Genomic DNA, 25,965 nt, shown 5'->3' with positions numbered 1-25,965 from the left:
CCCAATATGTATTAATGTAATTAGTCCAACCCCCAGTATTCTTGGAGAACCTCCCTGTAACAGGATGAATTAATGATTTAGCATGCAATGACCTTTAATGAACAACAACAAAGTAGGGAATGTGACTTGCCAACTAGTGGATGCTGTGTGAATTCTACACTAATAATGATACCCTAATAGTGTCATTCACATAAGCTTATAGAAATTAATCTCACCTATCATTTTACATTGGAATAAATTGAGAGGCTACACCTAATTAATGTTATTTTTCAGAATAAATTTTAGTTTTATACCACAGAGGCTGAAAATAGAACTCAGCTCCCTCAGATGTCTATAGGATGACCCATGGCCACATTTCATATTGGGAGAGAGACACTTGAGAGAGTTTTAACTTAGCCAAAATTGTGGTAATTGAATTTATAGTGTGGTTTTATTCAAGCAAGGAACTGTCATAGTTATTAATTGTTTACTGATGTGAGGTAATTTGCATCAAGATATATGAAATGGTAGAGTTCCTGTTGTGGCTCAGTGGAAACAAATCTGGCTAGTGTCCATGAGAATGCAGGACCGATCCCTAGCCTCGCTCAGTGGGTTAAGAATCCGGCGTTGTTGTGAGCTGTGGCACAGGTCTCAGACGTGACTCAGATCCCACGTTGCTATGGCTGTGGCATAGGCCGGCAGCTGTAGCTCCAGTTTGACCTCTAGCCTGGGAACCTCCATCCATCCATATGCCACTGGTGCAGCCCTGAAAAGGCAAAAAAAAAAAAAAAAAAAAAAAAAAAAAGGGATATATGACAGGGGTAAGGAAGCCTTTTTGTGTATGGATGATGCATGGTGGGGGAGTACACCATCTTACTCCCACAAACCCATTGTTATTCCCAAGACCATACTCTAGTCCACAGGCTTCATAGATGTACTAACAAAGGGATTAATAGTATTTGTAGGAATGGACCCTGAAAGGTATTGCCAAGTTGGCACTCCAATATGCTTTTGGGATAGGCCAATAATTCTATGTGCTTATGGAGGAGATACCAAAAAGTATCAAAATAAAGTTATTTTTCTTCGTGTCGAGAAACTTTTCCAGCCTGAATAACTGATCTCCTAGAGCTTGGATTTATAGGCATCATCCGTCAGCTTTGAGTATTGGTTTATGAGGCCATGCGATTTAAAATGACCATGATCTGCTTTTTAGAAAGAGACTGCGAAGGGCACCTGACCCACCACCCCTAGAGGAAGCCCACTGAACTGCTACTGGAGTAATTTGGCATTGGTTGTGTTACTCAGTCCAGCCTCCCTTCTCTCTCCCTCTGATGATGTGGGCACATCAGCTGATGGGAGCTGAAGAAAAGCGCATGGGGTTTAGTGTTGGGTTTGAACTTTGAGCATTCAGTTTGTAAACTAAGGTTCTAACCCGCTAAGTTAGCATCTCACTCCAGACACTAAGTAATTATTATGTATTTGAATCTGGCACAGAGTGTTTTTATGTACAAAATCTAGTAAGTCTGGGAAATCAAGCTTAATAGAAGTATATCACTTCATTTATAGCTCTGCCCAGACATCATTCGGAGTAATTTAAAGGCAGAAAAAGTAAACTTTTACTTTAAACGTTTTCCCGAGGTGAGCAGCTTATTTATTTTAATGCCCGGAAATTTCAAAAGGTCATTTAAACAGTGAGTAGAAGAGCTTCGTTCATCTTCTTTGTTCTAAGTCATTGGCATTCAAACATTCTCAGTGCTCTGCAACAACAGAGTAGAAACTTCTCTTCCCTACTCCATTATTTTTCTTTCCATTTTGTAACTTTTGGTGAACTGTCTGGCCTCTACTTTAGGTGTGTTGATGCAGTTTTATGTACAGATACTATAAGGGCAGAGTTGGTAAAATGCCATCATCTGCCAATGGCAAAACTTTTTTAATGTTACATTGTTAAATAGAACATAGCTGCAAATTTTTTTTTTTTTTTTGTCTTTTGTCTTTTGTTGTTGTTGTTGCTATTTCTTGGGCCGCTCCCGCGGCATATGGAGGTTCCCAGGCTAGGGGTCGAATCGGAGCTGTAGCCACCGGCCTACGCCAGAGCCACAGCAACGCGGGATCCGAGCCGCGTCTGCAACCTACACCACAGCTCATGGCAACGCCGGATCGTCAACCCACTGAGCAAGGGCAGGGACCGAACCCGCAACCTCATGGTTCCTAGTCGGATTCGTTAACCACTGCGCCACGACGGGAACTCCCTGCAAATTTTTTTAATTGTTATTTCCCTAATACAATTTTTTTTTCCTACTGTACAGCATGGTGACCCAGTTACACATACATGTACACATTCTATTTTTGCACATTATCATGCTCCATCATAAGTGACTAGACATAGTTCCCAGTGCTACAGAGCAAGATCTCATTGCTAATTCATTCCAAAGGCAGTAGTTTGTATCTATTAACCCCAAGCTCCCAACCACCCCACTCCCTCCCCCACCCCCTTGGCAACCACAAGACTGTTCTCCATGTCCAAGAGTTTGTTTCTTTTCTGTAGATAGGTTCATTTGTGCTGAATATTAGATTCCAGATATAAGTGATATCATATGGTACTGTCTTTCTCTTTCTGACTTACTTCACTTAGTATGAGAATCTGTAGTTCCCTCCTTGTTGCTGCAAATGGCATAATTTTGTTCTTTTTTATGGCTGAGTAGTATTCAATTGTGTATATGTAACATATCTTAATCCATTCATCTTTCATTGCACAGTTAGGTTGTTCCCATGTCTTGACTGTTGTGAATAGTGCTGCAATGAATATAAGGGTGCATATATCTTTTTGAATGAAAGTTTTGCCTGGATATATGCCCAGGAGTGGGAGTTCTGGATCATATGGTAGTTCTATATTTACTTTTCTGAGATACCTCCATACTGTTTTCCATGTGGTTGTACCAATTTACATTTCCACCAACAGTGAAGGAAGGCTCCCTTTTCTCCACACCCTCTCCAGCATTTGTTGTTCATTGACTTACTAATGACATTTGGCTGTTGGTCTACATTTCCTCTTTATATTGCTGGGACCAAACCATGTGATCCCAGACCTCATATGTGTTGTGTAAGCCAGTGTCTTCTCCCAGTGTTAAACAATCTTTTCATTTGTCACAGAATCATATTTCTCTGTTTGTGTCGCTCAAGATTTCCTCTCTGCTTTGCAATTTGGTTGTTAAGAATCCCCCCGCCCTGACCCCTTAGTAATTTTTGAAGACAGTCTACAGCTTCATGTTTGTGGTATGATTCTTCCTACTGAGAGCAATTCATGCATTCCTTCATCAATATGTTCTTTTAAAATCCACTTAGAGGACATTCCCTAGTGTTCTAGTAGATTAAGTATCCTGCATTGTCACTGTGGTGACTCAGGTCATTCCTGTGGCTCGGGTTTGATCTTTGGCCTGGGAACTTCTGCATGCTGTGCGTAAGGCCAAAAAAAAAAAAAAAAAAAAAAAAAAGACAAACCCCTTATGGACAGGGAAAATGTTTGGCATGTTCTTTGTTTCTCTGCACGTTTAAAATAATTTACTTTTGTATTGTTTTTAAGGCATGTTTCACAGATGTTATCATCTTAGTAAATCCTTGACAAACACCTTTGTGCAATAAAGAAGAATGTTCGCTCTATTCTACAGATGGAGAAATGAGGTCTCAGTGATAAGAAGTGAGCTCCCCAAGGTCATAGGGCTAATAAATGCCAAAAATACTCGGTTTTTGTCTAGTGATGAGCTTTACTCAGCTACATCATAAGAGGCTGGCCCAGGTGTCTATAGATTTGTCTTGCCTTACATGATACTAAGAAGACCGAAACAGGAAAAGAGGAAAACAGGAAAAAAAAAAAACTCTCAGCCAGCAAATTACAATTCTCTGAGGGAGCAGTCTCTCCAGAGATTCTAAAATAATATTCAGATGGTATTTTAGCATCTCTGGAAACAGACCTCAATTTCTGCCATATCATTATGCTTCTATCTCGTCTTACACTGAGGTTGAATCACCAGGCAACGTCTCAGTATTCTGCAAAGTACCTCCGTGTGTGGAGTGGCTTATTGTACATGATGGAGGGGCATACATCATCTGAAAATTGTGCAGACGCTTAATATTTCAGGTTTATAAAGGGATAGATCTCAAGTTACTAGATTTGGGGGAAATGTTGATGGCAAGAAATTGATGCTGACACTTGAATATGAAGACCGTGATTATAATGGGAATTTAAAAAGGAAATGGTCATAGTTTCAACACAATCTGTCATATTACAGTATATTGGCATTCCAGAAAGGCTGTCACAGTTTTGATGACCCTTTGATCTGTTGGGCTTAGTTGAACCCCTCTAGTGCTTAACCTCTGAGTCATAATGCAATGAAGGTTTGGGCCAATTAATGATGAGTACAGTGGCTATATCAGTAATAAATGTTAGAATCACATGACACAATGAAGCTCTGACTTCACTGCTGCTGAATGAGTCAGCTGGCACTTATGCCGGCTGTAAGGATTTAAATTAATTTCAGAAAACAGCACTCACTTCTCTGAAAGCCTTTTTCTAGATGATGTGAGGACTCACAAGGGTAAATGACACATGATTGCTCTCTTCTAGCACCTCACAGTTTAGTGGAGAAGCAGCTCTCATACGAAATTCATGATAATAGAAGGCTCTGAGTATTGTATTAAAATAGCTGCTTAAGCGAAATGAATCCCTGCCATGAACTTATGGAGTCTAATCCGTTACTTACATGTTCAAGTATTTGGACAAACATTTCTATAATGTTCATTTGACATTTGAGAGACTGCCTAGGTTTGGGGGACTCTTGAGTGTATAAGACACACACTTGTGCTCATGGTTGGGAGAGAGATGCAGACAGACAGAGTGGGAAGGGCAAGAGCGCAGCCATGGATGGGACATCGTTGAAGGCGTGACCAGCTACTTCTGGGCATGAAGGGGAAGTAAGGAGGAAAAGAAAGTCTTCAGATGGTGGAAGGAGAGCTTGCCAGAGGACGAGGCATAGAGGATGCCATGGGTGGAGGGAACAGCTGTGCCTTCTAGGTTACATCCACCTTAAATTGTGCTGAAAGGTTCATCAGTGTCACTTTACATTTAGAGTTTCCCCAGGAAAGATGGTCTTGATTGGATTTCTTAACTTTCTGCAGTCATGGAGACAGAATTGTCACATTCTCATCCTAATGGAACAGAATGATATGGCTTAGAAACGACCATGATAATAAGAATTGAAATAGTATTTAGGGTAACATCTGGGTAATACATGACTCTGGGTACCAGCATTGCGTTTTTCATTTGAGATTGCTTTATCTGTGCTGAAATTTTCAGTAAATACAATGTATGAGGTGTGGCATTAAGGTAGAGGACCAGATTTTATGAATGTTTGGAAGTTCAATTTCAGAGTTAAACCTTTATTGGAAGCTGTCCTCTTCTGTTCATCCCCTTACATACTGTAATCTTTTCTGGAAATATTGGTTAAATGGCATAGTAAGTCACTAATCACTTACTCTGGTTTTCTTCTGGAGAGATATATTCCTTTTAAAAAAGAAAAACTAAGACCTGCTAAAATAATTCTAATCTGGAAATGTGGTTGTGATAGATTTTTTTAAAAGCAGAGGGTTGCTTCTGAGTACAGAAATGTAAGCCATAACAAGGAAAAAGACGCATAAGGATAGTATGAATTATAACACTTCTTAGTTACATTTTAAATGTTCGGCTTTTACCTTCCTTTCTTAAAAAAAAAGAGAGAGAGAGAAATCAAAGGAAGGCATTGATTATGTTATTTCTATTATTAATAATAGATAGCATTTACTGAATGCTTGCTCTCTGTCACCCTAAACAAATCACTGAGGTTGGCACTATTATTATACTTGTTTTACAGTTGAGGGTACTGGGGCCCAGAGATGTTAAGCCATATACCCAAGGTCACTCAGCTAGTGTGGAAAAGAAATTTGAGCCCAAATTATCCAGAGGCAAGGCTAATGGAGAGTCTGCCCGCAGGTAGCTGTTGATCCTTCAGTCTATGCATCAGGGAGGAGCATCACAGGACCACAGGATGGCTCTTTAAAAAAAATTATTTTTTAGGGAGTTGCCATCATGGCTCAGTGGTTAATGAACCCAACTAGTATCCATGAAGTTGTGGGTTCAATCCCTGGCCTTGCTCAGTTGGTTAAGGATCTGGCTTTGCTGTGAGCTATGGTATAGGTTGCAGATGTGGCTTGGACCCTAAGTTGCTGTGGCTATGGTGTAGGCCAGCAGCTATAGCTCCGATTTGACCCCTAGCCTGGGAACCTCCATATGCCGAGGTTGTGGCCCTAAAATGCCAACAAAAAAAAGACCAAAAAAATTATTTTTTAATTTAAAAAATTTTTATTGAAGGATAGTTGGTTTACAATGTTGTATTATTTTCTGCTGTACAGCAAAGTAATTCAGTTATACATATTTATACAGTCTTTTAAAAATATTCTTTTCCCTTATGGTTTAATCACAGGACATTGGATATCGTTCTCTGTGCTATAGAATAGGACTTTGTTGTTTAGCCCTTCTGTGTATAGTAGCTCACATCTGCTAATCCTAACCTCCCACTCCATCCCTTTCCCAAACCTCTCCCCCTTGGCAACCACAAGTCTCTTCTTCTTTTCCATAAGTCTGTTTCTGTTTTGTAGATAGGTTCCTTTGTGTCATATTTTATATTCCACATGGAAGTGATACCATATGGGATTTGTCTTTTTCTTTCTTTCTGACTTACTTCACTTAACATGATAATCTCTCGCTGCATCCATGTTGCTGCAAATGGCATTATTTCATTCTTTTTTTTAATGGTTAGGTAGTATTACATTGTGGATGTGTACCACATCTTCTTTTATACATTCACACAGGATGGACTTATGTGCTTCCTCCTGACAGTGACGAAAGCTACTTCAGTTTGTAGCCTCTTGTCCAGACCTAGTCATGAGGCCCTTCCTAACAGCAAAAGGGTGGGGCAGTGTGGTGGAGCAAGGAATACTTGTTGTCTCTGCCATAGCTAATCTCACTACAAACTTCTTGCAAAGTTTTAAATAACAGAAAGCATTGCATAATACGAATTTCCAAAATTAAGCCAGGAGAGAACCTGTATTAGATATTCAGAATTTCTGGGCAACCTCAGCCCATACAACCTGTTGACCTAATTCCCCTCCTCCCCCAGTGTGGTGTTCCTTTATCTGGGTGGGTATATAAGACTGGGGGTTACACTGACTTCTCCATTTGATTTTCTGGCACTTTCTGGACTCCACTGTATATGTGGAAAATTAGAACAATCAAGCTTCTCTCTTGGCTTTACCTCCTCTGGTGGTTTGCCCCTTCCCACTGAGATTGCTCCTGAATCATAGAAGGTGGACTGTCATGGTAAAGCACTTGCCTTTTTGCCCAACTCCCTGAATACATTACAGCAATGAAACTATCTCCAGAACTGGTGGAGGGAAGGAGGGATGTTACTTACTTAATTTCCCCCCCAATTTTATCCCCCAACTATATTTTATGACCACTGGTTCTTCCAAGGGTGCTTTTATCCCCATTGGTGATTCACCCACCCATCCATCCATCCAAAAAAACTTTACTAGATATCCTTCTGTTGAATGAGTCTCCTTTGCATCACTTCTTGATCCTTCATCTCATGAAAGACTTTTCTTCTGGAAATGAGCTTCCAGTGTTGTGTCAGTCCCAGCCCCTTCCCTAGGGGGGCACACAGCTTCCCCTGTGGTTGCCACCTGTGTGCCAGGTCCATTAGATTTCCAGCAGGAACTTGACCATGGTAAATATTTGACAGGCTTTCAGATCCCCAGAAATGCAGAGAGAAGAAAATGCCATATGAATCCCTATAATTCCTTTGAGGTTGCAAACATGAGGCAGAATCCTTGATTTAAAATCTCATCGTTATGCAATAAATGTAGTACAAGTAAAAATCCCAGCTATAAACTCACCTCCTGAAATATGAGAGATACAAGAAAGGTTAGACTAGACACATATCCTGGAAATTTTTTTTTTCTGGGGAAGTTATGCACACAACTAAAATAAATATCATGAACACATCTATTGCTTTAGTTATGGATTTGTTACACTGTGGTGCTCTTGCCGGGCTAAAATGAGCACTCCAACCAGATAAACCTTGGGCATCCCTGGGACCTTTGGTTCTTACCCTGGATTTTGGTGGCCTCTGTAGCATCAAAACTGTATAATTGGAATTTTTCCCAGGCCTGAGGGTGGGGATTATTGGTGCTTTTTGAACCAAACTTGTATAGGAAGGAGGATCAATTTGAGAGACAGAGGGAGACCTTGTGCATAAGACAGCCTTTGGGCTTTAAGGAATATGGAGAAAATCCTTTTTCCTAAGACACGCCCCTGAGTCTTCACATAATGTTAGCAGGAGACAGACTCACTTAATCATAGCAACTAAGGCAATTCCACTAATTAGGGATTCACTTATGTTAACAAGAATCCTTTTTAGGATGTAATTACCTCAGGATGGCAATTGCTAATTTACAAATTCATGCACAATTTCTTAATCAGATGGCTTTTCTCCTCAACACCTGGCTGAGATTAGTGTCTCTGAAGGAAATTTGGAATTTGGTGGTGATTTGGTGTGGAGGTGGGCAGAGGGTAGAGACAGAAGGAAAAATGATAATTAAAAACATATTTTTCCAATTGTAAAAATTCTTCATGCATTTCAGTGGAGCACTTACCAGGACAGGCTCTGGAGTCAGACCATGCTTGCCGGCCCTGTGACCAAGCAAGTGGCTTCACTTCCGATTACCTCAGTAATAGGAGAATAATAGTAATACCTACCTCAGAGGTTGGTTTGTTATTAGATTAAATGAATCAATGCTTGTAAAGGGTTTTAGTGTAAAAGATGCACACGATAAATATTAGCTATTTTGAACAATTTAGAAAATGCAGGAGTTCCTGTTGCAGTGCAGTGGAAATGAATCCGACTAGTATCCATGCGGTGCAATCCCTGGCCTTGCTCAGTGGGTCGGGGATCCGGCATTGCCTGAGCTGTGCTCTAGGTCACAGATGTGGCTCCCTGCATTGTTGTAGCTGTGGTGTAGGCCAGCAGCTGTGTCTCTGATTCGACCCCTAGTCTGAAAACTTCCATATGCCAAGGGGGCCGCCCTAAAAAGCAAAACAAAACAGAACAAAAAGAAAATGTAAAAGAAAAAGAGCTGGCCAAAGTTCTATAGCATATCTCTAGCATATGCTTTAGAATTTCAGTATCATGGCTGATTTCTACCTAGTGTATTTATAGATTATATACCAATACACATATAAATTGGGACTATAATATACTTATATCTCAATGTTCTAATTTTTTCAGGTCCTATTAGTTTATAAGCATTTGGGGGAGGGCTTCACAGTGGAGGTGGCCAATAAATCTGTGTGTGTTTCCACAGTCATATTTGAAAGAAGTAGGGTCTAAGGGTACAGTATAAACAAAAGCACAAGCCAGGAAGTCCAGGAAGAAGTGAGGACACCAATGTGAAGCAGGAAGGCCTGGGGTTGGGTGGAGGCTGAAACAGAGCTTGGGTCTGGTTATAGAGGAACAAGAGGACTTACTCTTTAAGTAGAGGTTTGGGTTGGTGGCATGTTTAGGGTGACTGGTTAGGAGACACTTGTAATAATCCAGGGCGGAAGGAGTAGAGAACTAAAATTGGGCATGGACTATTTCTGTTGGGATATAGAAGCAGCTGTGGATATAAGAGGCAGTGTGGAGAAAGAATTGACAAAATATACCAAGTGATTAGTTAGGGGCTGTGGGAGGAAGAGAGAAGAGATAAAGATGGCTCTGATTTTTGAGAGAAGACTTTTAGAAGATTCATGAAGAGCAATAAATAGAAACCAGACTTCAGGGTGAAGAGCACACAGCTAAGAAGTTCAGGAAATGAGTATAGACAACTCTTTTCAGGGTTTGTTGTCAAAGAAGATGTAGCATGGAATAGTAATGTAAAGGAAGAATATGCTGGAGATGAGTCTTTTGTTTTGTTTGCCTCTGGTTTATTTTTATTTCATTTTTTAGAGATAAAGGAGACTTCCATCCCATGGGAAGGGAACACAGGAAGATGAAAGGGAGTGAGAAGCGGGGAGTATGGGAAGGAACGGGATCCCAGGTGGAAGAGTCCACCTTGGAAAATAAGGGATTTCCACAATCTTCTGAGAGGTCCCTCAGAAAAATGTTCACTGAGAGGGGGCAGATTTGGAGAAAAATTTCCATGGAAGGAACTGAAGGCAATCAGGGCACTGGCTAAGGTAGAAACCACATGTGGGACTGGAGATTTTCATAGAATGGAAGTGATTCTGAAAAACCATGGGGAAATGATGGGCCAAGGTTGAGAATGAAAAAAAAAAAAAAAGAAAAAAAAAAGATAGCGAGAGAGAGAGAGATACACAAGAACTTTAAGCTTTTTCTTTTTTTTTCCCCACTCTTTTATTTATTTTTTATTTTTTTGTTATTATTATTTTTTAATAGTTATTTCTCCAATACAATTTTTTTTCTACTGTACAGCATGGTGACCCACTTATGCATATGTGTACACATTCTATTTTCTCACATCATGCTCCATCATAAGTGACTAGACATAGTTCCCAGTGCTACACAGCAGGATCTCATTGCTAATCCATTCCAAAGCAATAGTTTGCATCTATTAACCCCAAGCTCCCCATCCACCCTTCCCTCCCCTCCCCTCCCCCTCCCCCCTCCCCTCTCCTCCCCCTCCCCTCCCCTCCCCCTCCCCTCCCCCTCCCTCCTCCCTCCTCCCCCCTCCCTCCTCCCCCCTCCCCCTCCCTCCTCCCCCTCCCCCTCCCTCCTCCCTCCTCCCCCTCCCCCCTCCCTCCTCCCTCCTCCCCCCTCCCCCCTCCCTCCTCCCCCCTCCCCCCTCCCCCCTCCCTCTCCCTTGGCAACCACAAGTCTGTGTCCAAGTCCATGACTTTCTTTTCTGTGGAAGGTTCATTTGTGCCATAAATTAGATTCCAGATATGTGATATCATATGGTATTTGTCTTTCTCTTTCTGACTCACTTCACTCAGGATGAGAGTCTCTAGTTCCATCCATGTTGCTGTAAATGCCATTATTTCGTTCTTTTTTATGGCTGAGTAGTATTCCATTGTGTATATATACCACATCTTCCTAATCCAGTCATCTGTCGATGGACATTTGTGTTGTCTTTTTAGCAAGTATTTCTGGGAAACCTGGACAGCTGCATGCAAATCGGTGAAACCAGAACATACCCTCACACCATGCACAAAAATAAACTCAAAATGGCTGAAAGACTTAAATATAAGACAAGACACCATCAAACTCCTGGAAGAGAACATAGGCAAAACATTGTCTGACATCAACCTTATGAATATTTTCTCAGGTTAGTCTCCCAAAGCAACAGAAATAAAAGCAAAAATAAACCAATGGGACCTAATCAAACTGACAAGCTTTTGCACAGCAAAGGAAACCAAAAAGAAAACAAAAAGACAACTTACAGAATGGGAGAAAATAGTTTCAAATGATGCGACTGACAAGAGCTTAACCTCTAGAATATACAAGCAACTTATACAACTCAAGAGTAAAAAAGCCAACAACCCAATTGAAAAATGGGCAAAAGATATGAACAGACTTTTTCAAGGAAGAGGTACAGATGGCCAACAAGCAGATGAAAAAATGCTCAACATCACTTATTATTGGAGAAATGCAAATCGAAGCTACTATGAGGTACCACCTCACACCAGTCAGAATGGCCATCATTAATAAGTCCACAAATAACAAATGCTGGAGGAGGTTTGGAGAAAAGGGAACACCCCTGCACTGTTGATGGGAATGTTTAAGCTGGTACAACCACTATGGAGAACAGTGTGGAGATACCTAGAAATCTATACATAGAACTACCATATGACCCAGCAATCCCACTCTTAGACATATATCTGGACAAAACTTTCCTTAAAAAAGACACATGCACCTGTATGTTCATTGCAGCAATATTCACAATAGCCAAGACATTGAGCCTTTTCTTATTTAATGAAAAGAGCACATAATGCCAGTTTTGAACCAGACCTAAAGTAAAATCAATACGCTCTACAAATACTTTCATTTTTTTTTAAACCTAATACTAGTTGTTGAAGACATCTTCTTTCATGGCACCAACAAGGGAAGGTATGTCTTCATTAATGTGATAGGTTAATTAAGTTCTCCTTAAAATTCTTGCTTGGAAGAAGAATGCAGGAAGAAGAGTGACTAGTGTCTGATCAGGAAGTGATCAAGAGGCCTTCCCTTTGTCCAGAGCTTTTCAGTTTAGAAAATATGTTCACTTGTATAACCTCACATGCTAAAAAGATAGGAAGGGATAACAAATCTTGAATGAAAATCACACTGGGAAAATATTTCCAAAGAAAGGGAAGAATCTCTTCATACTGAGACTGGAGATGAACTGCTATTTCTAGAAAAGGGGTCTAGAAAAGAGCATTAATAATCAAGAGCAGCACAGGGTTCTTCTAAGACCTTGATCCAGAAGCCTTCTCCAGGTTAGACACATGTTCTTGGAGTTTGATACTTTGCCAGTATCTATAATGTTTCCTTCTCCTTAAATTTGTGGAGGCTGCCCAGAAGCCTCTGGGCTTCTTGAAATTCCTATTAGAGTTTTCAGATAGTATAGCAATACTTATTTCTTAAGCAGATTTGAGCTTTTTTTTTCCATATATGGTGATGCATTTTTGCAGATCAGGCCGAACTTCTGTGCATACATTTTAAAGCACTTGTTTGACATTTAGGATAGGCTATCGATCCTTAGGACACGGCAGAATCACCATCACTTGTAGGCACTGGCCTTGGCGTGATGATAAAAAACTGAGTTAACATCACTGTGACAGGTTCTTTAGGGCCTTCTTCCTTCATTTATAATGCTACTCCCTCATTTGAAACTTGGAGTTGTGACTTATTGGATTTCCTGTATGTGCAAGTCTTGTTTATAGTAATCACTTTATGTTTTACATCCTTTACAGTTTTATACACTCCATTTGCTTCTCCCAGATCCCTATGAAGTGTGCAGGGCAGGGCAATGTTATTTTTTTCAACAAGAAAATAAACCTCCAGTAAAGAGATTTTTTCCAGGTCTCAGTGCTATTCAATATGGAAGCCAGGGTTTGTGCACACATCCTCTGATAGCTGCTTTTAACCCTTAACCCTAATATTTTTAAAATGGATTATTATTTTTAAAATTAGTGTGGCCACACCTGTGGCATATGGAAGTTCCCAGACTAGGGTTCCAATTGCAGCTGCAGCTGCAGCTGCCAGCCTACAGCACAGCCACAGCAATGCTGGATCTGTGACCTATGCTGCATCTGGATCCTTAATCCACTAAGCAAGGCCAAGGATCAAACACACATCCTCATGAAGACTAGACAGGTTCTTAACATGCTGAGACACAAAGGGAACTCCTAACCTTGATATTTTGATGCGTATTTGTCATGGGACTTGATTCAAGAGATTACTAACCTTATTTATATTAGATGGCACCATGTACAATTTGCATTTTTCTACATCTGAAATGGTTGAGTATTGACAATATCACATGTTTCTACCCTATATAGGCAGCCGCATGATATGCGGAGATAGTGCAGACTTTGGAGTCAGACTGGAAGCCCAGTTCTGCTCCATGTCAGAACTGTTACCCCTATAACATTATTTAACCTCCCTAAACCTTTGCTTCATCTTTAAAAAAAGTTGACAGTGCTGCCTACTTTAGATGTCCTTAAGAAGATCACATAGTACAATATTTGCAAAAAACCTGTCTCAGTACATGATATATTCTAAATAGTTCACTACAAGTATTACTGTCAATAAATGTTAAAAAATACTACATTGGAAAACAAAATAGGCATTAACTGTTTATAGCATATCTAGCATTAGACTTTGAGATAAGAAATAATTTATCATTCTTTTTTAGTACTGGTGTGCTGTCTTTTTTTTTTTTTTTTTTTCTTTTTAAGTCTGCACCTGTGGCATATAGAAGATCTTGAGCTAGGGGTTGAATCGGAACTGTGGCTGCTGGCCTACAGCACAGCCATAGCAATGATGGATCTGAGCTGCATCTGTGACCTACCCTGTAGCTTGTGGCCACTCCGGATCCTTAACCCACCAAGCGAGGTCAGAGATCAAACCTGCATCATCACAGACTCTATGTCGGGTTCTTAACCTGCTGAGTCACAGTGGGAGCTCTTGGTGTGCTGTCTTTTATTATTTGGGGGTATATGGGAGGAAAGGAGCATTACTGATCATTTAACTTATCTTTTATATATATGCATTTTAAAATTTTCAATAGTAAACAAATTGTGCTTTTATAGTAGGTAGGAAGTATAAAGTAAAAATTGGTTCAAGTCTTAAATGATAAAATATCAAGAAGTAGGAAAGGAACAACTTCTTAAAAAAAAAAAAAAAAAAAAAAAAAAAAAAAAAAAAAAAAAAAAAAAAAAAAAAAAAAAAAAAAAAAAAAAAAAAAAAAAAAAAAAAAAAAAAAAAAAAAAAAAAAAAAATCAATAGCCTTGAGGTGAACAGCAGTGTTTGTGTTTCAAGCAAAATCTATATACCTTTTCCTTCTGCTCACTTGCACTTATTTTCTCATTTATACATTTATTCATTCATTCAGCAAATTATTGTTAACTGTTTACTATGTTCCCTGAACTGTGAGGGGATGAAAAGATGGAATTCTTAATTCATTACTCATTATTGGTGATTTATCTTTTTTTTTTTTTTTTTTTTTTTTTTTTTTTTTTTTTTATCTGGTGGAAACACATGAAGATTCCCCCCTGCGCCCCCCCCCCCCCCCCCCCCCCCCCCCCCCCCCCCCCCCCCCCCCCCCCCCCCCCCCCCTCCCACTTAGGCAGCCCAATGCACATACTTTATATCCATATTTGAGCTCAGTAAAATGGGTCAGGGCCTAGAAACTCAGCTTTAGGAAAGTAATAGATTATACCGATCGTATGCTCAATGGCAACTGGTAAACTAGTTCATAGAGATAAGCAGTATATTTGCCACTGAAAATCTTGCCAAAGATGCTAAGAATAGGTGATAACTGTCATTAAAAGCCCTATGCTATTATGAAAGAAACTTATAATCAAGAGAGCTCACATAAGGAAGGATACAATAGGATTATAAGTTTTTATCAAAACATTGTTTACCTTGGGATAGAGAAACCCATAACTGAAATTTAAGGAATCATTTATTTATTATTTATTTATTCATTTATTTATTTTTTGTCTTTTTAGGGCGCACCCGTGGCATATGGAGGTTCCCAGGCTAGGGGTCCAATCAGAGCTGTAGCCTCTGGCATACGCCACAGCCATAGCAATGCAGGATCTGAGCTGCATCTGTGACCTACACCACAACTCACGGCAATGCTGGATGCTTAACCCACTGAGTGAGGCCAGGGATCAAACCTGCAACCTCATGGTTCCTAGTTGGATTCATTTCCACTGCGCCATGACGGGACCTCCTAAGGAATCCTTTAAATGATCAGCAGCTAGTGACCTGTTATGAGTTGTGTGCACTGAGGTTGGCCCAGTTCCAAAGAATATATTTCTCCTTCTTCTGTGATGTAAGTTAAAGACATTTCCTGGCCCAGTGTTTTAAGGTTTAGTTAAAGGGCATTGGCATTTATCAGTTTACTTTTAATATTATGATCAGAAAAAAATGTGTATTTTCAGATGATCTCTGCAATATAACAGGCAGCTGAGTATGAATCCGATTTCTGTCCCAATTAGTTGTATAGCCTCAGACAGGTCACTGAACAATTCTGAGCTTCAATTTTCTTATCTCTGAACTAGAGACAGTGGTTTCTTAAGCTGAGAAAGGGTGTGAGAATAAAGTGAGGCAAGATAAGGAATGTGCTGAGGACAGTATCCAGGATGCAGAAGAGATTCAAAACTATTATGCTTTTCATTCAAATAATATTTGAAGAATGAAATGTGCATGTGATTTTCAAAGATTTGCTATCATTTTAATTACTTTTAATTATTTCTTGGGATCGATATTTTTTTCTCCTGTGGAAATATATAACCAAGTTTATGTAAAAACCAAATGGGTACTATAATTTAATTCCTTAAATTTACTTTTTTAAAGTGAGTATTTTAGGAAAGTGTCTTTTTTTTTTTCAAATAAAGAAGTAGTGTTGTATGGTTACAAACATTTCCACATGATGTGGGGACATACAGTACCAATGGATCTTCAGTCAACAAATATGTATTGAGCACTTGCTCTGCTCCAGCCCAATTCTGGGACTGTGTACATCGCAGTAAGACGTTCAAGTCCCTGCTCTTATGAAGCTCCCAGTATGGTAAGTGCTATAAAAATACCAGGAGAGGATGCTGTGATAGACAGTGATGAAGTAGAATCCTAGGCTGGGGTAGGTTCAGGAGTCCTCCCTGAGGAGGGGACATGTCCGTTAACATTGAAGGAAGAGAGAGCACTGTGAGTGAATGGTAGAGAAGAGTAAGCCGAATGCCTGAAGGTCGTATGTACCCAGAAATGATAAAGGTCAGTGTGGCTAGAGCTCGGAAAGTTTGGAAAGAGTGGTGTGAGCTGGCCATGGCATCAGTCATGCAAGGTCTCATTGATCACGCAATGGGTATGAATTTGACTTTTAGAGCATGGGGAAGCCATTGATGAAAAATCAAAGTTGTAAAAGATCCAGCCCTCGTGTTTTCATTTAGGTGAGGTAGTCATGGACAAAGTCGGTGGCATGAGGGATTCTGAGAAGCAAATAGTCTTTTTTGATGATAGAAAGTAACGATTTTTTTCCTTTTCTCTTTTTTTCCCTTTCTTTTTTCCTTCCTTCCTTCTTCCTGCCTGCCTGCCTGCCTTCCTTTCTGCATGGAATGGATATGTGAGATAAAGGAGACAGATGAGTTTAGGATGATTTGCAAGATTCCGGCTTGGATAGTTGTGTGTGGTACCATTTACTAAAATGGGGAAGAAACGGAAAAGACAGGATAGTTTATGTTATCTTGTGTTATTTTGGTGGTGGGAAGATGAAAAATTCTGTTTCGAACACGTTCGGTTTGAGATGCTTGTGAGGCATTCAAGTTGCTTGTTACATCATGCAGGCCATAGATCAGATCATATCACTCACTTGCTCCAAACCCTCTACTGGCTTCCCATCTCAGTTGAATAAAATCTAAAGTTCTTATAATGGCTCAAAAAGTCTTTTTTTGGCTTCTGCTTACTACTCTGATCCCATCGTCCTCCTTTTTCCCCTCATCACTGCTTCAAGCACACTCGTCTTCTTTCTTACACTTGAGAAAACTCCCCATGTCATTCCTGCCTCAGGGCTTTTTCACTTACCCTACTTTCTGCCTCAAAAGTCTCTTCCCTCTTTGCCTGTCTCTTACTCCTACTCTGGTTACCTGATTAAATTTCAACTCCTCAGAGCTTCTCCCCTGACCATTCTACCTAGAATTGTTGCCACCTTCAATTTGAATACTCTATCCCTGCATCCTGATTAATTTTTCTCCCTAGCAGTTATTGCCTCTAACACATAAATATTTTACTTGTTTGTTGTCTTTATGGCCTGTTTCCTCACTGGAAGGTAAGCTTCATGAAATCAGGGATTTTGTTCAGCTCACCACTCTATTCCCCAGACCCAGGGTTCATACCTTGTACATTATGAGCACTCAGGAACTGAATACATAAATACAGAATGAAGGGCCATGCAAGTCAAACAGCAAAGGAGTGGTTAAGTTTAAAATATACCTTTGGGAGCCATTAGCATGTAGATGGTGAGTAAAACTCCAGGAGTGACTGAGATAATCCAGGGGAGAGGATGGGCGGGCAGAGAAGAGGGCCAAGACTCAGTGCTGAGTCTTTTGGAGGTTGGATTGAGGAGGCTGGAGAAGGATCAAAGCCAATGGGACTGAGGGGAGATAGAGAGGATTGGAAAGTCTTCACAGAAACCACAGGAGCTTAGAGACATAATTCTAAAAAGTGGGTGGTGTTAGAAAGCAGAAGCAATCTCTTCTTGTTTTTTTTTTTCTCCCACAAAGTTATTTTTCAACTATCACATGATTGCTCAAAGTAAATTTCTTTACATAATTTAAACTTAGCTGCATTGAGACTATTCATTATAAATTGAAAGTACTCAAATAATTAGTCTACTATTGTATATCACAATTACAACCCTTTCCTGTTACTTTTTTTTCCTGTTACTGTTTCCTGTTACCTTTTCTTCCCCACTACTGTTGAAATTTATACTTAGAATAAATATTATGTTAAGGAATGTCTTCACCCTTAAATTGCTTCATAAGACTGTTTTTGTTCCCAAATGCTTGTCCTTTCATCTTTCTGTAGATATCACATATAGTTGTAATCAGAGCTGGGTGCGGTGGGATGGGTGGTGAGTGAAATCAAGGAAGCATCAGGATAGGAGGGTCATTAAAGGATAGGCAGTTGGCCTTCTGTATCTGTAGCTATGCCTCCATGGAGTCAATCAACCATGGTTTGAAAATATTAAAAAGAATTTTCAGAAACCTCCAAAAAGTGAAACTTGAATTCCCTGTGTGCTGGCTACTATTTACATAGCATTTACATTGTATTTATAACTGTTGACATAGCATTTACATAGTATTTGGTATTATAGTAATCTAAAGATGATTTAAAGTATACAGGAGGATATGCATAAGAGATATGCAAATAAATGCACCATTTTATACGAGGGACTTGAGCACTTTGGACTTGGTTATCCTCAGGGGTCCTGGACCCAATTTCCCACTGAGGCTGTGGGCTGAGGGCTGCCTATAGTGTTATCATTCATCATCAATTTTACCAGTATCCTTAGTGTTACCAATACAGTACAAAGAGATCATAAAAGTTGCTGGAAAAATTGTGGGATGGATATTAATATCTGATCCACTCAACTAATATAGATTTAATAAATCAGCTTTTCAGGCTAGGTGCTACTTAAGCAGGGCTATTTGATTTGATTCTCTAAGGCATTATCAGAAAATTAATTCTACTTCATTGTTGATATTGCCAGATAATTTCCTTGGTTTTGAACTACTTCAGGGAGGTCTTAAATAAATGGAGCCAAACACACATTTTCACAGTTGATTTTATCTGTCCTCTAATATCCTGACTTATTTTATTATTTAGAAATGTATTTGAAGCCACAGTTACCTTGGTCACTGGAAAAATCCATGTTATTTGCTTCTCTCACAAGAAACTGTTCTTTCAATTTAGGTACCACATGGTCCTTCAATGCTGTTGTCTTGGCCGTGAAGAAAATACTGCATTTTCTAGTATTATGGCAAATCATATACAATTACAGAAGGTAGCCTTTGCTTGAAGTTATTTCTTACTGGTCCAGGCAGTGTTTATCGTTGCATATGGAATAGTTTAGCTTTAGATAAAACTCTAAAATCATTTTTTATTTGCTTGAAAATATCAACAAAATGATTTCTCTTATAATTATTATTTCTGAGACAGGTAGGATAAAGTGTTCTGAATTTGTACCTTCATGTTAATTTCAGTTTGAAAACAATAAGAAATGAAGGCTTAAAATTCTGAGTCTTATCATTATATATGGAAACTCATCACTCTCTTTCTCTCTGTCTTCCTACTTTTCTCTCTGTCCTCTTTCTCCTCTTCTATTTGCAATAATTAAAGTGGCATACAAAGATATAAAGAATAAGTTAAATATAAGACTGGTAAGAATATGAGGCAAAGGAAAAATAAAGGATAGAAAAGTGAAAGGGAATTTGGAATGAGGTTAATACCCACATTCTAGCCACAAAATCCCACATACTTGTTATAGGCAGTCTGGGAGTAGAAACTAAGACTTCTAATTGGCACTTTGAGGAAGGGAATGCAGTATGTTTTTTTCCAAAGTGAAAAATAAGCCAATCACCTAGAGTAATCACCATTATTCCTGACAGTGAAACCAGAAAGAATTCAGCTATACATATACCTATATCCATTCTCTTTTAGATTCTTTTCCCATATAAGTTATCATAGAATATTGAATAGAGTTCCCTGTGCTATACAATGGGTCCTTGTTGTTTATCTATTTTATATATAGTAGTGTGAATATGTGTTAATCCCAAACTCCTACTCTTCCCTCCTCCCATGTTTCCCCTTTGGTAACCATAAGTTTGTTTTCTAAATCTGTGAGTCTGTTTCTCTTTTGTAAATGAGTTGTATTTTATAATCAACTTATTTATCCATTTACTCATTGATGGATGCTTGTGGTTTTTTTTTTTTCCAGTTTTTAGCGATTATCACTAAAGCTACTATAAACATTTATCTAGAGGTATTTATGTGGACCTACTTTTTCATTTCTCTTGGGCAAATGCCTCGTTGGTGGGGTTGCTGGGTCACATGGTGAATGCATGTTTAACTTGAGAAGAGCAAGCTCTTCTTAGCTACAGCCTTTCATCACTCACTGGCTGAGCATCAGTGCTGATATGGAAAGAATTGAGTACATGTGAATGGAAAACCATCAATCAGCCATTAATTCCAATGAAATTATTGCCAGAAAAACAAGAAAATTGACTGAATTTACCTTCTACCTCCCATAGTAACCCTTAATTACTTTGAATTAGCTGCTAATAAACAGCGAAATGGCCTAGAGGCAGCAGAAAACAAGTTAGAGAAGCAACTGAAAGTATGCTAAATCCAAAAATTGAAAAATAAGTGTCTAGAGAAATAAGGATTAGCTATGCTTACAAATCATGCAAATGCTTGCTTTTATCATCTTCCTACTTTGAGCTAGAAAATTAATTATATTTCTGAAGATGCTGGCTTCAGGTTAAAAGAGTTGAATTTATGTGCAAGTAACATAAAAGTGACTTAGATTATTTCTTTTGAAAATATCCATTTTGTGTTTATTATGATAAGTTTTAGCCACTTGAACAGAGACACTTCAGCAAATGCTGTCAGCCTGAAATGCATCCTGATCTTCAAGTGTTCTAATGTATTGGAACCAACCACAATAAGACACACAGATATATATATATCTCCCCCCCCCCTTTTTAGGGCTATACCATGGCATGGAAATTCCCAGGCTAGGGTCAAATTACAGCTGCATCTGCCACCTATGCTACAGCCACAGCCACGCCAGAGCCAAGCCTCTTCTGTGATCTACACCATAGCTCACAGCAGCACCGAATCCTTAACCTACTGAGCTGGGCCAGGGATCAAACCTGCATCCTCATGGAAACTAGTCAGGTTCATAATCTGCTGAGCCACAGTAGGAACTTCCAGACAGTCATATTTTAATCAAAGACTTTCTGTTTGAATTTCCAATATGTCTTTCCTTGTGGTTCTCTATCTGTAATATCTCAATTAATTATTTTGACTGAAGCTCAAAACTCCATCTATTTAATGAAGAGTCAGATTACATCTTTAGTGTTTAGATGAACTCTTCCAACTGAGTCAATTGTCAGAATCCAGTTTGAAGAAGTGTTGTTCACTGTAGGAATTAGAATTCATAAGTACAAAGATGAGGTGACTGATAATTAGCTTTATTATGCTTTAATAATCCATGTGTTGTGGGGATTTACTCCCACAGAAAGCTATCCTCGTTTTTCTCTTTTTAAGTTTTTTGAAATAATGATGTGCTTTTCAAACCATGCATTAAATGCACGTGTAGATTATGCTGTTATTTGTGGCCACTGATGTTTGCAAGATAGACTCCAGGATCATGGAAGAGGAAGGCAGATCACACTTGGAAGACAACAGTAACTGATCATACACAGAGTCACCGGATGATGCTTGGCCAGGCCAGCATCATCGCTGGTGGATCGTTCACATCATCAGACATTTTTATCCTTCTGAGGTCTTATACAGAGCAAGGCCATTTGTAGGCTTGATGATTACACAAAGGCCTGTTGGAATGTATACCTTGACACTGCTTCTTGTGGTTCTTCCAGCTGGTTGATGCCTGAATTTCATTTTTTTTCACATTTCTGTATTTTTGATGAAGTTTTCATTTCTATTAAAACCTGTGAGAAGCAACATTGTCTTTTGCATTTTTATTTTACCTTAGAGTATGAGACAAGGGCTTGAAGATTAGGTACTACTAGGTAGGACCCAGGGAAACTTTAGGAGGAAAGGGAAAGGCTCTAGGTTGGGAAAACACAACTTGTGCTCTAGAACCGAAATGAAATAGCTTTTACACTGGAAATGTAAACCACTGTGCCTGCTGACTCACAACCCATGTAGATTTGGGGTCTAGCCACACCTGGCATCAGCACTTGACCTAAGGAAGCACACAGACCAGACTGGAGCTTCCCAAGGGAGACATGACAGTGATAGCATTATCTAGGCAAAGAACAGCTAGATTGACTAGAGACAAGATTTGCTAATTGACTTTGGGGGCTGTGGGTGGGGGAAGGAAAAGGCATAAATCAAAGATGTGGTGACAGGTAGTATAATGTGAGACAAACTAAGGGAGCATCACATTTTAGGTGTGTTTTGATGAGATTAATTCTGAGATGCCTATTAGATGTCAGGGAAAGATAACAGGTGTGCAACTGATATATATGTCAAAAGCTCAGAGAATAGTTTGGTGCCAGATATGTAAATTTTTAGCTTATGAATATTGGTTATTGCTGGAGGAGTGTGGAAAGCAGGAGAGAGAGAGAAAGAGAGATACAGAGAGAGACACACACACAGAGAAACAGACAGAGAGACACATATAGAGAGACGGAGACAGAAAGAATTAGTTATGAGATAAGAAGACAACTCTGGACAAAGCAGTGAAGAACGCTTCCACTTCTAGTAGTAGAAGCAGAAGAGGAAGAACCAGAGTTTGGAGAAGGAGTATTTGGGCAGAGGATGGAAGAACTTTTTTTTTTTTTTTTTTTTTTTTTTTTTGCTGCACCCATGGCATACGGAAGTTCCTAGGCCAGATACTGAATCCGAGCCACAGCTGCAACCCTATGCCATAGCTGTGACAATGCTAGGTCCTTAACCTGCTATGCCACAGCAGAAACTCCTGAAGAAGAACTTTTAATGAAGTGAGAGGAAAACCAGGGGAGTACATTGTCACAAAACAAAGGAGAGAGAATTTCTGGTCAGGAGTACTTTAAGCATAACAAATGCTACTGAAAGGATGAGTTGAGAATTGCCCACTAGTTTTGGCAACGTGGTAGTGCTGATGGCACTGACGGATGATCTATAGGCGCACAGGGTCAGAAAATAGAATGTAGTTTCTGAGGAGGTGGACACTTTTGAGAGGTGCTGCTATGAAGAGAATTAGAGAGATGGAGATGAAGTATAATCCTGGGCCAATGAAGAAGGTTTGCTTCCTTAAAAAAAAAAAAATAAATACTAGAACATGTTGATGGATGCAGCCTGGGAGAAATAGAGAACTGATGATATGGAAGAGAGAGGGGATAATGACAGAGTGAAGATCTTGAGAAGGCCAGAGAGATAGGATACACCAGAGCAAGGTCTGAACTCGAGTGGAGAAAGACGCATTTTCTGTTTTAAGGAGAGAAGGAGTAGAGAGTGTGTGCTGATGCAGAAAGGTTTATAGAGTTGGTGATGGGAAGATGAGTGAGCTCCTGTTTGATGGCTCCTATTTGGAAACATGGAGTGTTTCAAAACAAGAAGTGAAGTAACAAATGAAGGCAATGAGGATAACTTGATGAGTGAGGAGAATGGATAAAATAGTCATCTTGGGGAGTGGCTAAGCCATGGGGAAATACAGTCAAATTGCTGGTATTTTGAGGGCTGTTGAGGTTTGTGGTCATGAATGTTGTGTGAAGTCAGTCAACTTCCCAGTGTGATTTTCTCCCTCGATATTCAGCTGTTTGGTTACCCATGTCAAATATTGGCATCCACCAGGGCTGTTATTGTCCACTGGTACTTAACAGGGGCAAAGAAGATGGGCTGATGGTGAAAAAAATGGCGGGGTCCACGGAATGGAGGTCTTCATAAGGTTTAAGAATTTTGTTGGTAGGGTATTGAACCAAGAATGGTTGCAAGTGGTGATTGAAGAATGAAATGCTTGGAGTTGAGATTTTGAAAGTGGAGCAATTTCTGCTGATGAAACATAGGGCCTAGGATATAACAAATGTATGGATCATGAAGTGGGGCAAAGTACATTAGAGCTGGTGTTTTTATAAAAACCCGAGCCCCAATGGATAATCTTGTGAATGTTGACATTATTATGAATAATGGCAGTGGTTTCATGGAAAGGAAGCCCATACATAAAGAAAGGGAGGATAACAAAGGACTAGTAGATGGCAACACACGGGAGGAAAATGAGGTGGCATATTTAGGCAGTCTACACATCAAGGGAGAAGAACATGTGCTCCCTGCCCACCCCTCCTCTCCCCTCCCAGTGAGAAATAAGTTCACTCTTCAACTCTAATAATGAGGCTCTGCATGATCTGGCCCTCCCATTCCCCTCTCCTGTCTTTTCTAGTGTATTAGTGAATATTACCCACATTCCGGTTGCAATGGCCTTCTTTCTGTCCCTTGAGAGGCTGAACTCTTCTGTCTCATGGCCATGGCAGGCATTACTTCCTGTGCCTCAGACCCTTTTCACATGAATGACCCCTTTTCAGCCTTGTCTTAAGATGTCATTTCTCTTCCCTGACCTCCTAAATTTAGGTGTTCCCTCTTATAATGTTTTTTCTTTTTCCCCATTTTTAAGTTTTATTGAAGTATAGTTGATTTACAATGTTATGATAATTTCTGCTGTACAACAAAGTGATTCAGTGATACATAGACACACATCCTTTCTTTTTCAGATTCTTTTCCCATAAAGATTATCATAGAATATTGGGTAGAGTTCCCTATGCTATATAGTAGGTCCCCATTGGTCGGTCAGTCATTCCATATACCACAGTGTGCAGATGCCAGTCCCAGAGCCCCAGTCCATCCCTCCCACCTACCTGTCCCCTTTGGTAACCATAAGGTTGGTTTTAAAATCTGTGAGTCTGTTTCTGTTCTGGAAATAGTAATACTTTTTCTTATAATTGCTCTTCTTTGCTGTAATTATCAGAATTTTGAAAGCATGTATTTAATCACTGGTTTACTTTTTATTATTTATGTTGCTCCATGAAAAGAGTTTTCCCTCCCACTGTTATAATTACAGAGATTGGCAGAGTGCCGGGTACATGGTAGGCAGCTCAGCAGAGGAGTGAAGCCTAGTGTCCTGGGTGTGCAGGCTCTGGAGTTAGACAGCCTGAGTTCAAATCCCAGCTCTACCAATACTAATACTATTATTTCACTTCTCTATGCCTTCGTCCTTTTCTACCCAATCTGTAGAATAGAGAAAATGGTATTTGTCTCTTGGAGTAGATGAGAGGATTTAAAATAATATATGCAGTTGGAATATCTACTACAGAGTAAATGCTCAAAAATTGTTTTCTAAAGCTTGCTATAAATAAATAAACATTCCCTGATTCAACTTTCTATTGTAGTTTCTATTTGTTATAGAAAATTTCTTTTAATGGCTTAGCTATATCCTCTAACAAAAGTAATCAAATGTCTCTAATGCTCAGTTTCTTCAACTACAAAATGAGGAAACTGGGCATTGTTACAGCTTTTTTTTTCCCCCCTTCGGTTCTAAAATACTCAATTATATGACTATACAATAGGTGTTGTTTTTTTTTTTTTTTTTTCCCTTTGACTTGTCATAAAAGCAGTCATTCTCAATTTCTAAAACAGAGAGGGCTTTTGGTTTGCTCATTTGTTTCGGTTAAGAGTTGTGGGGATGGTGGAATCATCTAGGAAGTTTTTAAAATTACGGATGTTTTCGTACTTCCTTTGCCTCTGATTTTGGCATACATGGGGAGGGGATATTTAGTTTGAACCCCCTCCCCCACCAGTTACATCAAATCTCCTCTGGCTTCTCCCACAGATCACCTTCTGCTTCTCTGTCCTACTGAGAACCACTGCTTTAATACATACTATGAAAGAAGAGATTTTTAGCATCATTACATCT

Source organism: Sus scrofa, chromosome 1, assembly GCF_000003025.6.
Source record: "Sus scrofa isolate TJ Tabasco breed Duroc chromosome 1, Sscrofa11.1, whole genome shotgun sequence".
NCBI classification, from domain to species: Eukaryota; Metazoa; Chordata; class Mammalia; order Artiodactyla; family Suidae; genus Sus; species Sus scrofa.
Note: the sequence above shows the minus strand (reverse complement) of the source record.